This window comes from Phacochoerus africanus, chromosome 4 (genome assembly GCF_016906955.1).
Source record: "Phacochoerus africanus isolate WHEZ1 chromosome 4, ROS_Pafr_v1, whole genome shotgun sequence".
Classification (NCBI taxonomy): Eukaryota; Metazoa; Chordata; class Mammalia; order Artiodactyla; family Suidae; genus Phacochoerus; species Phacochoerus africanus.
This window is the reverse complement of record NC_062547.1, coordinates 13,137,962-13,153,193: the sequence shown is the minus strand read 5'-3', so window position 1 is coordinate 13,153,193 and position 15,232 is coordinate 13,137,962. Positions and strand designations below refer to the sequence as shown.

Genomic DNA, 15,232 nt, shown 5'->3' with positions numbered 1-15,232 from the left:
GGGGAAGGGCCCGCTGGACAGGAATTATTCTGGAAGTCAGCTTCGCCCTCGCACCTGATGAAAATACACAGAAAAGTGGCGGAGGACTCCAAAAAGGGTAGGCTCCGAGGTGGTGGAAGGACATCTCCTGCATCCCTTTGAGGACATCTTGAATGGCCTCGGCCCTCTAAGAGCATCCCAGCCTTAATGGAGGAGAAAGCCTCTGGATTGTTCTACTTGTACCCCGTCCCCCATGTCTCTAACTAGACGTCTCCTAAGGCCAGGAATGTCCTGGAGCAGGTCCTTGGGCTAGTTTCTGAATTCATGTTTTTCACAAAATCTACTCCAGCCCCAAATTGCGGAGACCTAGTCACCAAGGGGGTGGCAGAACTTTCTGTCTGGAGGGCTCTCCGTTGTTGCTGTATTTAGTACACTTCCTGTCTGGAAACAGCTGGTTTCAGGGATGCTATCAAAAATTAAGTGACCTCAAGATCAACATTTCGAGAGAAGGCAAACTCACATTAGAAATTCGGATAGCAGTTCTTTCCCCTGTGCCTATTAAGACCCGGGACTCAGCTTCAAGTCCCGTGATGCCCAGCTCTGGACAGAGCAGCCTGTATACAATGCCACTGGGGCCAAGGTGTGGTAAATTAATACGGAGCAGCCCCCTGCTGGAGCCAACTGGAGGCAGGAAAGACGATGCCTAAGAGAAGGGGAACCTGAAAAGGGACAAAGCATAGAGGGGTGAGTAGCACAGGGCGCTCAAGTGTATCCTTATAGATATCTTACACCTTTTCAAAAAGGATTTGAAGTGTTGATTGAGATAATGGGGGCGGGGGAAGCGTTGATTTCCAAGTTTGGTAATATTTTCCATAGCTCGAGGCCCCTGCTCTTAGGATGGAAAAAAAAAACCAGGGAACACAAGACATTTTGATTGCCGTCGTCATATTTTGAAGAGGAAGCAATTCGTGAAAGGACATAAAACTTAGCAGAAGGATGACAGATTTTAGATGTTGTCAGCGTGCGCGTGCATGCGCGCCACACACAAAAGCAAACAAGGCAAAAAGGCAGAACCATCCTTGTTCACGGCATCTGTTATTGTGGAATTGAGGCTTGATTAGGCAGGTGCAGTACCACTATAAGGGATTCTGTTAAGTTGTAAAGAAAATATAAATATTGGAGTTCCTGTCGTGGCTCAGTGGTTAACGGATCCGACTAGGAACCATGAGGTTTCGTGTTGGATCTCTGGCGTCGCTCAGTGGTTTAAGTATCCGGCGTTGCCGTGAGCTGTGGTGTAGATCGCAGAGGCGGCTTGGATCCCATCTTGCTGTGGCTCTGGTGTGGGCCAGCGGCTACAGCTCCAATTCGACCCCTAGCCTGGGAACCTCCATATGCAATGGGTGCGGCCCTAGAAAAGATAAAAAGACCAAAAAAAAAAAAAGAAAATAGAAATATTATATCCCCCTCATGAATTAGAGTGATATCAGGATTAGATTAATTTTCAAGAAGTAGAGAGTACTCATTTCTTGTTTCTTGTTTTTGTTTTTGTTTTTAACTCCAACATCCATTTAGTTAAATCTTGTGTTAGTAGATTTCCTAAAGGGAATGATAAATGGCCATCCTACCCAGGGCTTCAAAAATGACAAAATTTGGATGGTGCTGTGTTGCCACCAGAGGGTAGAAAGGAGTAAACATATTTTCTTTTCCTTTATGTGAATAGCCAGAGGCTTTTGTTTTCTTTTTCGCAATTGAATTTTTAAAAAATTTCTTCTTGGAGTTCCCGTCGTGGCTCCGCAGTTAACGAACCCTACTAGGATCCATGAGGATGAGGGTTCAATCCCTGGCCTCACTCAGTGGGTTAAGGATCTTGTGTTGCTGTGGCTATGGTGTAGGCCGGCAGCTGTAGCTCTGATTCAACCCCTTAGCCTGGGAACTTCCATATGCAGCAAGTGTGGCCCTAAAAAGCAAAAAAATAAAAAGAATTTCTTCTCTTTGGTATTTTTAGTTTTAGTCTGCTTTAGAAGTAGAGTTATCACAGCACAGAGCTCTGCCCTATGTAATAATTATAACATTCCTTTTTAAAATATAATTTTCGGGAGTTCCATCATGGCTTAGTGGTAATGAATCCAACTAGTATCCGCGAGGATGCGGGTTCGAGTGGGTTAAGGATCTGGCGTTTCCGTGAACTGTGGTGTAGGCCAGCAGCTGCAGGTCTGATTCGACCCCTAGCCTGTAAACTTCCATAAGCCTCAGGTGTGGCCCTAAAAAGCCCAAAAAAATAAAGTACAGGTTTTCTTCACAGTTCTTCCCTAATCTTTCACCATTTTATGGTATCTTGTTTTTCTTTGTGGTGATGGTTGTGGGTGGAGAAGTTAAACTTTAAGTGTTGTAAAGCTGAGCACTGAATGTAATAGTTCAATGCATTAAAAAAAGAAGAGTTCTCACTGTGGTGCAGCAGAAGCGAATCCGATTAGGATCCCTGAGCATGAGGGGTTGAACCCTGGCCTCGCTCAGTAGGTTGGGGATCTGGCATTTCAGTGAGCTGTGGTGTCGCAGATGCAGCTCGGATCCAACGTGGCTGTGGCTGGCAGCTGTAGCTCTGATTTGATCCCTAGCCTGGGAACATCCATATGCTGTGGGTGCAGCCCTAAAAAGCAAAAAAAAAAAAAAAAAAAAAAAAAGAAAGAAAGAAAGGGAAAAAAATTTCAGACAAAAATCAACCTCATATCTCAATCCATTGACTCTCTTCATTTTTACTGCCTCCAATGTAGTCAGCTCCATATCACTGCAGGTTGACCTTGAAACTAATTTCCCTGCTTTCACCCTTTACCCCACTTTAATCCATTTGTCAGGTAAGCAGCCAGATCTTTTCAAAATGTGGATTGGATTACATCATTTTCCTGTTTAAAATCCCTGCAGGCTTTCCTCCATCTAAGAATAAAATCAATTTTTTTCTCTAATCTATAGAATCTTTCATATTCTGATTTCTACTTTTCCCTCCCTTCTTATTTCCAGCATGCTCTGCTAGATCCAGTAGGTTTAGTCCCACACTTTAGGGCTTTGGCATTAGTGGTAACCGTTGCTCATATTTTCTTATGGTTGGCTGCTTCTTCCCATTCAGATTTCAACTTAAATGTCACCTCTCTGGAGAGTTTGTTCCCGAAATCCAGTATAGTACAAGACACAAATCATTCTTATCAGTCTGTTTTAATTTCTGCATAGTGCTCCATCTGACTTCTTGTTAATCTTCTTCCATCACCCCTGGTCCCAACTAGTATGTAAACCTTTTTTTTTTTTTTCTTTTTAGGACTACACCTGAGGCATATGGAAGTTCCCAGACTAGGGGTCAAATCGGAGCTACAGCTGCCAGCCTACACCACAGCCACAGCAACGTGGGATCTGAGCCGAGTCTTCGACCTATGCCACAACTCAAACGGCAATGTTGGATCCCTGACCAAGTGATCAAGGCCAGGGATTGAATCCACATCCTCATGGATACTAGTTGGATTAGTTTCTGCTGTGCCACAACGGGAACTCCTAAACTTCCTGAGATCAGGAAACTTGTCTATCTCCTTATCTCTGACATCTGGAAGAATACATGGCTCATGGTAGCACGGTAGGTGCTCAAAATAACCCAAGAGGGACAGGTCTTTTTTTTTTTTTTTCCTAGTCACTGAACCTAAACAGTTTTTCTCTCAGTGAGTATTAATCCTTGTGATTATTTGGAGACGACTGTTTTAGATAATTTTAAAATTTAACAACTTTTTCACCACTAAGTTAACTTTTTTTTTTTTAGCCACTCCCATGGTATGTGGAAGTTCCTGGGCCAGGGATTGCCACAGAAGCAATCCTTAGCACAGCAGTGACAATGCTGGATCCTTAACTCACTGCGCCACAAGGGAACTCCCGGATTCATTAATGTTAAATGACTTGTCCAGGATTACATAACTAGTAAGCCAGCAGACTTTATTCATTCACCTGTTGCTAAATGTGAGATACAGGTTGAGCTCTGGAGATAAACCATGAAATGGAAGGATATTTTCTTTTTTTCTTTTCTTCTTTTTTTGGCTGTACCTGTGTCATACGGAAGTTCCAGGCCAGGGATCAAACCCGTACCACAGCAGCAATTAAACTGGTCTGCTGCAATGATAACACCAGATCCTTAACCCACTGCACCACAAGAGAACTCCTGGGAGGACATTTTCTATGCCTTCATGGAGCTTCTGTTGGGAGAGACAGGAAAACACACACATGAGAAAAAAAAAAAAGAAGGCAGGAGTTCCTGCTGTGGCACAGCAGGTTAAGGATCCAGTGTTGTCTTCTTGGTGGCGAGGGTTTGATCCCCAGCCTGGCATAGTGGGTTGAGGATCTGGCATTGTTGCAGCTGTGGTGTGGGATGAAGCAGCTCAGATTCCATCCCTGGCCCAGGAATTTCTATATGCTGCAGGTAATTGAGAGAAAAAAAAAAGGCAAAATACTTGCAGGTTGTTAGATTCTTAGTGGTAAAGTGAAGGAAACAAGACTGATCCATCTCCAGAAAATCATAGGATATTCTAGAGTATTTCTCTGATCTAGGGACCAGTGAATCAACATATTTCTTATGTCAGTTATTTTCCTTTGAAAATCATCTTTGGGGGAGTTCTGGTTGTAGCGCAGCAGAAACGAATCTGACTAGGAACCATGAGGTTGAGGGTTTGATCCCTGGCCTCGCTCAGTGGGTTAAGGATCCAGCATTGCCGTGAGTTCTGGTGTGGGTCACGGACAAGGCTCGGATCTGGCATTGCTGTGGCTGTGGTGTAGGCTGGCAACTGTAGCTTCGATGATTAGACCCCCTAGCCTGGAATCTCTATATGCCACGGGTGAGGCCTTAAAAAAAAAAAAAAGAAAGAAAATCATCTTTGGCTTTTAAACTTGTTATGTAGGATTAAGAATGGATGGAGGAGTTCCTGTCGTGGCACAGTGGTTAATGAATCCGACTAGGAACCATGAGGTTGCGGGTTCGGTCCCTGCCCTTGCTCAGTGGGTTAAGGATCGGGCGTTGCCGTGAGCTGTGGTGTAGGTTGCAGACGCGGCTCGGATCCCGCGTTGCTGTGGCTCTGGCGTAGGCCAGGGGCTACCGCTCCAATTCGACCCCTAGCCTGGGAACCTCCATGTGCCGCGGGAGCGGCCCAAAGAAATAGCAAAAAGACAGGAAAAAAAAAAAAAAAAGGATGGAAAGTAGAAGTAGAAGATGTGATAAGGTAATAGGAAAAGATTTCTTAGGCATTGTTTGTTTCTCTGTTAAATGTGTTTTTTTTGGGCTGTCCCATGGCTTATGGAGTTCCTAGGCCAGGGATCACATCCGAGCCATAGCTGCGACCTAAGCCACAGCTTCAGCATCACCAGATCCTTAACCCACTGTGCCAGGCCGGGAACTGAACCTGCATTCCAGGGCTCCCACGATGTCGCCAATCCCATTGCACCACAGCAGGAACTCCATCTGTTAAATGTATTTTTGTTTTTCTTTTTTTGGCCACTGCAAGGCATATAGCGTTCCCAGGCCAGGGAGCAGGTTTGAGCCACAGTTGCAACCCGCTGTGCCAGGCTGGGGATCGAACCTTCGTCCCGTTCACCACAGTGGGAATCCTAAATGTATTCATATTCCATTCTAGTTTGTTTAAAGCCCACCAGATAAGTGCTGTGATGTTTGTTTGGTCTTCTAGCACTTCTGAGAGAAGTCCTTTTTGGTTACATTAGACCAAATATGAGGATCTACGAGACTGTAGACCATACGAGAGGGTGGATAATGATCAGATAAACCTGATTAGAAGGGGCATTTTCATGCCCAGGAGGAGTGGAATTTCAGTTTAGATAGATAAGGAAAGGTCAGATTTTTTTTTTTTTTTTTTAACCCACACCAAGTTGTAGCCTCTACCACAGCTGGATCCTTAACTTGCTGCACCACATGGGAACTTCCCAGATTATGATTAATAAATGTTACTTTAATGTATAGAATGAATAAATATGGCATCTTGAAAACAGACAAGAAACTTGGCCTTTATCCTGACCACAGTGTAAGTAATGGAAAGAGCACAGGCTTTGGAGTCAGACTGAGGAGTTTAACTTCTTAGCCAGATGGACTCAGGCAAGTTTCTTAACCTTGCTGAGCCTTGATTTTTCTCATCTGTAAAAAGGTGGTAATGCTCTCTCCATGGTGGTGGTTTAGAAGTTAGGGATAATGAATGCAAAGTGCCCTCACATGATAGATGCTTTATCATTGGTTGTAGTTACTGGGCAATGATGAGCCACTGCCACTATTTTTGGGCAGGGTAGATATTGGTAATAATAACTCATTGAATTTATACTATATGGCATACATTGTTTTAAGAACTTTGTGTGTATTTTAATTATGACAGTCCTGTGAGATAGTTATTATCTCCATTTTATGGTTAAGAAACCGAGTCATAGAAAGGTTATATAACCTTTCCAAGGTCACAGAGGATATAGTACATTTACTTGAGTAAGTGTACTTACAGAGGAGGAAAATTTGAAGCCAGTCAGACTACAGAATCTATGCTCTTAACCCCTATTTTATTTATTTATTTTTGTCTTTTTTGCCATTTCTTGGGCCACTCCCGCAGCATGTGGAGATTCCCAGGCTAGGGGTTGAATCGCAGCTATAGCCACCGGCCTACGTCAGAGCCACAGCAGTGCGGGATCCGAGCTGTGTCTGCAACCTACACCACAGTTCACGGCAACGCCGGACCCTTAACCCACTGAGCAAGGCCAGGGATTGAACCCGCAACCTCATGGTTCCTAGTCGGATTCGTTAACCACTGCGCCACGACAGGAACTCCACCCCTATTTTAGATTATGAAAACTTTTTGAAGATTCATTTGGCAGCAGACTACAGGATAGATTTTAGATTTTTCAGTAAGAAAGAAAAAGGAAAATTTTAATTTATTATCACTGAATGACCATAAAATACTAATCTTTGTCCAGAGTCAAGAAAAAAAAATTCTAGGGAATTCCTGTCATGGCTCAGTAGAAAGGAATCTGACTAGTATCCAAGAGGATGCTGGTTCGATCCCTGGCCTTGCTCGGTGGGTTAAGGATCTGGCGTTGCTGTGGCTGTGGTGCAGGCCGGCAGCTGCGGCTCTGATTCAACCCCTAGCCTGGGAACCTCCATATGCCTCCGGTTTAGCCCTAAAAAGACAAAAAAAAAAAAAAAATTCTAATCTATTGTTTTTCGTGGCCTAACAGTCTAAGAATGTATTAAATATATATATATTTTTCTATTTATGCACTTGGTGGCATATGGAGGTTCCCAGGCTAGGGGTCGAGAATCAGAGCTACGGCTGCTGGCCTACACCACAGCCACAGGCAGAGCAACCCAGGATCCGAGCCGTGTCTGCAACCTATACCACAGCTCATGACAATGCCAGATCCTTAACCCATTGAGCAAGGCCAGGGATCGAACCCACAACCTCATGGTTCCTAGTCGGATTCATTTCTGCTGTGCCACGATGAGAACTCCTATAATATAACTCTTAACTCAGAAAAAGAATACTTGTTTTTATCCTCTATTTAGGTCAAGCATAAAAAGGGAATGTATGTCTTAAGCTTCAAGTTCACAAATAAATTGAATTTTCTAGACGTGAGACTTTCTTTTCCTTACACATGCTGTTATCTACTCTAAATATATTGCTTGTTTAAGGGATATCATTTATTCTCCCACTCAATCCCACATTATTTTGATTTGGGGATAAATGAGAAGACAGTGATTTTCCTCAATAACCTAGAGGATTCAGCTTCCTTCTCATTGAAAGCATACACACTAAAAACTATGGACAAGTCCAAGCATTTATTTTTTCCTAATCAGCCTAAATGCATTTAAACCAAAACAATGAAATTGAGTGTTTACCTCAGATATCCCCTACCATCCCATTCAAGACATTGTAGTCCTGTTTCTAGGATTTCTCTCTCCTTCCCTTCTTGTCTTCCTTTGGGAAAATGCTTTAGGGTAGAAAGCAACAAACTAAATAGCAGTAGGCAAATAAAATCAGCTTTTATTTGCTTCCCCACCCAAAAAGGAAGGAGTAAGAACCCCAGCATCAAAGAGAACTGACGCGCTTAGGCCCTGTCGTTTTAAAAAGTCCTTGTTCCCTAAGCCCCCTTCCCCTAACCCCCCAGCTCTGCAGTAATTCCTCAGAGATCGTACAGTCTCCACTTTAAATATAAATATATATAAAACTTCCCCCTGTCTCTTTTTCCCCTCCTCTCTCTCCTTTTTTTTTTTTTAATTCCTATAATAAAGTTTCCTATTGGATAAAATCAGCTCCCTGATTTATGCCTGGCTCCGATTGGAAGTTCCCAGGGGCTGACATCACTTAGGAAAGCGAGGGGGTAGGGCTGCCAGATCAGTTTGTCACCACCCAGGCTCCCTAGCCTTTGGCTGGGTGCAACTTCCATTTTAGGTGTTGGATCTGAGAGAAAAAAAAAGAGGGAGAGAGAGAAAGAAGAGCAGGAAAGATCCTGAAAGGAGGAAGAGGTGGCGAAAAATCAACTCCCTTGCTGGATTTGTCTTTCTCAGCACGTTGACGAAGGCTTGGGTTTCTTTCTTAAAGGACTGGTTTCTAGAAGTCCACATTTGAGGTGTGTGCCTTTTTAAAAATATGTGTATAGATGGGTGAAGGAGGATAAGCCAAATCGAATTTTTGTCTTAAGGTAACTGGAGGGAATTTAGAAACAAGAGATTCTGTTACGCTGATGGGTAACTTTTAAGTGGTTATTAATTTTCCTCATTTGGGGAATTTTGGTATTTTATTATATTTGAAACAAAGTAAAATATTCAAGAACCAGGAACAAACTTCTGGGTCTCTCTAATATAGGGAGATGAATAGATTCGGAGGGGTGAGGGCAATTCTGTAAATTTGCATTTTGGTGTGTTCTTTTATTTCATATTTTTTTTCTAGGTTAGGCTAACAAACTTCTGTTTTCAGAGCCCAAACCAAAAGTTGGGTTTTTTGGCATGTTGCGTGTGGGTTGGGAAAGGAATTTGTCCGGGTTGGAAGCTAGTTATTTATGTTTTAAAACTTTTTTTTTCCCTCCCTTTAATCATTGGATTTGTGAAAGCGGAAAGTTGCAGGGAGTTTTGCAGCTTAAATGGTGGTATTTTTTCCTCTGGAGTTTGAACAGCCCAGATCAGTTTCAGCCCTGCTGTTCCTGGGTGGATCCTTCTTTTACTTTTCCAGGTGCGGTGGGTGGGAGCCTCATTCTCCGGCTAGACTTAGCTCCCTGCTTTGCCTTATAAAAGAAAACAAATGGATCCATGGTAACTGCATCGCCATCTCCTTCCTTCTAAAACTACCTTGATGGCAAAGGTTTGTGGAGGTGTAGGTTGAGTTGGCATGTACGATAACCCTTGGTTTCTGTGCTTAAAGGGATAAGGAAATTCTAATCATGCTTTTGCGTTCACCTGAGTAAAGTGGCGATACACATGAAAATATTTTGAGCTTTGTGCTCTCTGTAAGGGCCTTGGATTAAAATAATGATAGGCTAAGACTAAAATACCTATACCAACTTTAGTGTATAGAAGGCATTTGAGAAAGCAAAAGGGGAATTCTTATTTTTAAACCAAACTGAAAGTTGTTTTTTGGAGGTGAGTTTTTCCTTTGGTTAATTAGCCATGAAATCAGAAATCTGTAAGAGCTGAAGGCTCATGACTGTGCTTTCATATCTTCTATTTAATCTTAAGATTAGTTTTTGTTTTGCAAATACATTCTTTCAAAAATACTGATTCTAGATAATTGTATAGCCAACTCATCAGTAACTGAAAACTGGATGTTTTCTTCCATCTTCTTTGAAAATGAGAATCAGTCTGAAAACTAACTGCAGTAGATACTGCCCTAATTGTAAAAAGATGGGCCTGTGTTAGCTGCTCATTAGCTTTAAATTGGTATGTATCTATAATAATCCTCTGATTTTGTGCCCCTCACCCCTCAATTCTTTTTAGACTAGAACACTTCCTTGGATTTCTTTTCCAGAACAAAAGTGTTTCTTGAAAGATGAGTTCATTCTTACAAGGTTGTGTCTTCAAGGGAAACAGAACTTTGTTTCTCCGTTTAATATAATTTATGCAAGAGCTACAGTAAGATTTTAATGTCTGTATAATTAGGAGTATCTCCTAATTATAGCAAGCGCAGTTACAAAGAAAAAAAGGACAATGTGTACAGTCCATTGGGCTGTAGTTCTTATTTCATTTCCAAATTTTCTTTCAAATGCTCTCTCTGCCTTGACGCCAGCCTAAGGGGGGTGGGGGGGGTTCTTGGATCTTTGGAGGATTGGTCATGTTGCTGCCAGAGTGTTGGTTTCCCACTCAACCTTTAGGGGGAGGAATGAGGGAATTTGAAGGAGTACAAAGGCAGTTTGAAAATACGTTCTGGCTGACTGAATGGTAGTAGTGCTTTGGGTCCAGCTTTAAATACTGGGCTTTGTGTAGCTGCAGTGAGCATTCTAGTTGACTAGCGACCAGGACTATTTCCACGAACTGAGGCATTGTTTTGACTGGGTGTGTACTACTGGAACCTTTTGGATGATAAGATGGAAGAAGACTTGTCTTTTACCTCACCTCTACTTGTTCTTCTAGGAAATATAATAAGGGATGTGAATAAGTAAATCTGTTATTTTTTGTTTGGCTCCTCATTTTGACTTGGGGGTGAAAAATGACGAGTAAGTATGAGTCGTACAGATTTTTCTTTGCTTGTGTGACTCCTATATACTGTTGGTTTCTTTGTTACATGACTAAGGTATGGCCTGTGTTCCAGGTGGGGGTCTCTTTTGGATGCTTAGAGTCCTAGTGCCTTTCCTAGAGTTCCAATTATGGAGAGTCAGGGGGTTAGAACATATTCTTTCAGCTAGGATAAAAATTGGAAACCTTTAAAAAAAAAAAAAAGCTTCGAGTAATCGCAATTCAGCGTTAGGTTTATAAGGTAGTTGCTCTCTAGGGATGAGAGATGGGATGGATGTGCAAATACATTAAGCATGGATCACTATTCAATTGAAATAACAAAATGATTAGCTTTGTATAATTTACTGCTTTCTATTTTGGTACCTGGTAGTCCCCTGTTACCTACTGCCAGCCCTCCCTCCCCCAACCCCCGGCTTGTTTTTTTGCTGAGTGCTAAGCATTTTGCATAAACTATTTGCTTAATTTTCCACAACAACCCTTTGTTGTTGTTGTTGTTTGTTTTTTAAGGAATTTGAGCTTCAGAGAAGCTGAGGTTTGCTGAAAATTTTACTGCTTGTAAATGGCCAAGGCCAGGATTAAACCCTGGTCTGGACTAACTACAAAGTTCTTGGATTTAACCACTAAAACACTGCCATTCTCTAGGGAGAATAGAAACGAGCCAGAACTGAAATGAGCCCTTGCTAGAGGCGGGAGGGTTTCATCTTGCTGAGGGTCAGTGTTCACTTAGATTTCCAAGATCTCCGTGTTGGAGTAATGTATGTAAAAACAACAATAATAATTTTCCTTAAAGCCGATGGGGAGCCAGATATGCTAGAATGGATATTATCTCAATCTTTAGAACAGGGATCTTTCTGTATGCACACCATTGCTGTCCTAATTTCTTAAACTTACTGAAAATGCGTAAACTTAATTTGATTATTAGTGAAATTTCTTCTGCCAAAGTATTTTCTGGCATGTGATTTGGGATGATATTACCAAACTGCAGGGAGAGGTTTGTAGCAGGTAGTTCCAATACTGTTGATCCTACTTATTAATTCTGTCTAGACTGACCTGCTTGAGTGTAGTAGGTACTGTCTTAGCTGTATCCTCTTAGCACCTAACTCAGTGTCTGGTATATGCTGAGGTGCTCGGTAAGCCTTGGTTAAATAAGGCACTAGGGGAATCAGTAAGGGACTTTTGTGGGGAAGGCTGAAAGAAGTTGAGATAGGAAGCAATACAACAAAGATTAATAAAAATTGCAATGTAATTTTGAAACTTTTACACATCTCCTATCTTCCACTTTTAAGTAAAGTTTCCGGAAACAGTTGAAGATTTAAAATTTTAATTTTTCTTTAATCCTGTTTTCTTTCTGGACAAGCAGTACCAATAATAGTGTCAAGAGTAAAAAGTAAGGGTCCTAGGAGTTGCCGTTGTGGCTCAGTGGTTAATGAATCCGACTAGGAACCATGAGGTTGTGGCTTTGATCCCTGGCCTCGCTCAGTGGGTTAAAGATCCGGCATTGCTGTGAGCTGTGGTGTAGGTTGCAGACTTGGCTTGGATCCTGTGTTGCTGTGGCTCTGGTGTAGGCCGGCAGCTGCAGCTCTGATTCGACCCCTAGCCTGGGAACCTCCATATGCTGCGGGAGCGGCCCCAGAAAAGGCAAAAACACAAAAAGACAAAAAAAAAAAAGTAAGGGTCCTAGTATTCATTTCATAATACAGGCAGCTATTAACTTTAGCCACTGAAACCTTAAATGTAGCCATTTTCTAGGAGATAGGAACTGATTTCCCAGAAAATATTAGGGCAGCAGCAGCAGAGAAAGTATTAATTTCAGCCATGTTGGAAGTGAATGGTTTTTATTCTTGTTAGTAAAAACATGAAATGCTTGAGATGATAGTTTTGAACATTAGTGTTTCAAAGAAAGTGTGTTTGGATTTTTTTTTTTTTTTGTCACTGCTTTTCCATGGAACTTCAGGAGATTTTGTTCACAAAATGTATTGGGAAGTTTATGAATTTAAGAACCCAAATTAATTTTTGTGGGAAATTTGGAATAAAATAACAAGAAATTTGCCTAAAGGAATGAATCATAGGTTATCAGTATGTGACTTCATGTTCTCTTCCCTTGCAGAAGGGGCTAAATGCTATGAGAAGCTGAAATAGGGATTGCTCTGCCTAAATGTAGTTGCTTCCAAAGTTTGCAATTGAGAGAGAGCATTGATAGCCTGGCAGGGAGATTGTAAAGCCAGGGAAAAACAACAGTTCCCATTAGAACTAAAAAGGAGGAAACATTTATGGATTGATTGTATTTTGCTATACTTTTAATTTTTTTTTTTTTTTTTTGCCATACTTAAGGCATGTGGAAATTCCCTGGCCAGGGACTGAACCCACACTGCAGCAGTGACCCAACCCATTGCAGTGACTATGCCAGATCCTTAACCTGCTGTATCATAAGAGAATTCCTCTGTATAATGTATTTTTGAAAGTAGTTTCCTCCTCCTAATTCTCTTTGGAATTGCATGTTGTTGATTATTAATATTCAGTATTGAGAATGGGGCCCACATTTACTATTCTGGTTCAGGGAGAGTGTTTCCCATTTTTAAGCCAATTTCCTCTCCATTGAGTCCTTAGGCAATGTATTTATTTTAAAAAATTTTTGTGTTGTTTTTAGGGCCACACCCTCAGCATATGGAAGTTCCCAGGCTAGGGCTCAAATCACAGCTGCAGCTGCCAGTTTATGCCACAGCAACACGAGATCCAAGTGATATTTGTGACCTACACCACAGCTCACAGGCAACACTGGATCCTTAACATGCTGAGTGAAGCCAGGGATTGAACTGGAATCCTCGTGGATCCTAGTCAGGTTCGTTAACTGCTGAACCACAAAAGGAACTTTGCTGTGGGCAATTTAGATCAGGCATATAGTGGGGACATTATAAAGATCCAGAGTTCTTTTTTTAAAGGTTTTGATGGCCAACAGGTAACTTGGTCATCACTGTCACAAAGCATATCCCGTTACGTGACGATAAAAGAAACTTTAGTTTTTTATTTTGAAAACTTTTCAAACTTAAAGGAAAATTGAAAGAGTAGCACAATGACTCCTTGTGCTTGACACCAGGTGTTAAAATTTTGCCACAAATGCTTTATTATTCCTTGTTTTTTGATCAATAGGCTGACCAAACAGGGAATTTCCAGTCTGAGAGTTCCACAAATATAGAGAGGCATGGGAGTGTTGCATGCTTTATAAGCATGGATGCTGAAGCCAGACTTCCTGGGTTCAAATCTTATTCTACCACTGAACTAGCCAAACAACCGTGGGCAAATTGTTTAATTGCTCTATGCCTTGGTCTCCTTATCTGTAAAATGAAGACAATAATATTAACCATCTCATAGGATTGTTGTGATGATGAAGTAACTGCATGCAAAATTCATAGGATATTTCCCAGCTCATTGGAATACCTTATGTTTGCTATTAGAATGAATACTTTATTTATTGTCTGTTGGATTAAGTGCCCTTTAAGGTATCTTAAAACCTGAGACCCTGTGGTGGATAGTGACGCTTACATTACAGAATAAATGGGCATCATGGGTGGATAGGCTAACTTTTTGTGTGTGTGTGTGTCTGTCCTTTTAGGGCCACACCCATGGGGCATATGGAGGTTCTCAGGCTAGGGGTCTAATTGGAGTCATAGCTGCTGGCCAATGCCAGATCTGAGCCTCGTCTGTGACCTTCACCACAGCTTCACGGCAACGGCGGATACCTAACCCACTGATCGAGGCCAGGGATCGAACCCGCAACCTCATGGTTCCTAGCTGGATTCGTTTCTGCTGCGCCACGACAGGAACTCCCCCCCCCCTTTTTTTTAATGAGAAAAAAATGCCTTTAGCAATAGGCAAGTTTGGGAAGTTGTGTGGGTGGGATTATCCAAAATAAAGGTGCTATGGGAATGAATAACTTATTAGAGTGAGGTGTGAATGAGGGAAGAGAAACTGATGGCAAAGCTTGAATATCTTGCAGTAATTTCTTAGGAGACTTGGATACTTTACAGGAAAAATAGTGATACAAATTTCTCCCGCTTGTATGTACAAGAGACAGAAATCTAGCACCCAAAAAGATAAACTTCCTTTAATTTCGGCAGAGAATGGATTCAAAAAGCTTTGTTTGGGTTTGTTATTCTTTTGACTTTGAACTAGATTCTTTTTCTTGACGTCTCACTTGTCCAACCAGGATTTTGTAGGATAACATTCAATTTTTGAATGTACAGGAAATAATTACATACAAATGAAGGTAATTTTTTTTACTATGTCTTGAAATAAACTTCCTTTTTTAATGTTGAGGAAACATTGTTTTCTATTTTCAACTCTTATTTATGGACATTTATGAAACTGGAACATGTAGAAATTTTTGAGTTCATCAGTGCTTCCTGTGAGAAGTATGCTTCTAAGCAAGAAGTCTGGTCTTTTATGTGGAAAAGCCAAACTGGCCTGTGAGAAATATACATATGTTAGATGCAGCTTTGCTTGGAAACTTTTGGTTTCTTCCAGCAT

General features: G+C 41.5%; 1 protein-coding gene across 8 annotated transcripts in view; it reads left to right on the top strand.

Moving 5' to 3' along the window:
• Nucleotides 1-8,371: 8,371 nt before the first annotated feature.
• The window catches only part of CTNND1 (catenin delta 1), a 50,713-nt gene continuing 43,852 nt past the window's right edge, over nucleotides 8,372-15,232 (top strand). For 7 of the 8 annotated variants that reach the window (XM_047775675.1, XM_047775674.1, XM_047775669.1 and 4 more), the window contains exon 1: nucleotides 8,372-8,613. The gene's annotated coding sequence lies outside the window, so the exon portion shown is untranslated. The remainder of the gene's footprint in view (nucleotides 8,614-15,232) is intronic. The other variant, XM_047775673.1, reaches the window with a different exon arrangement.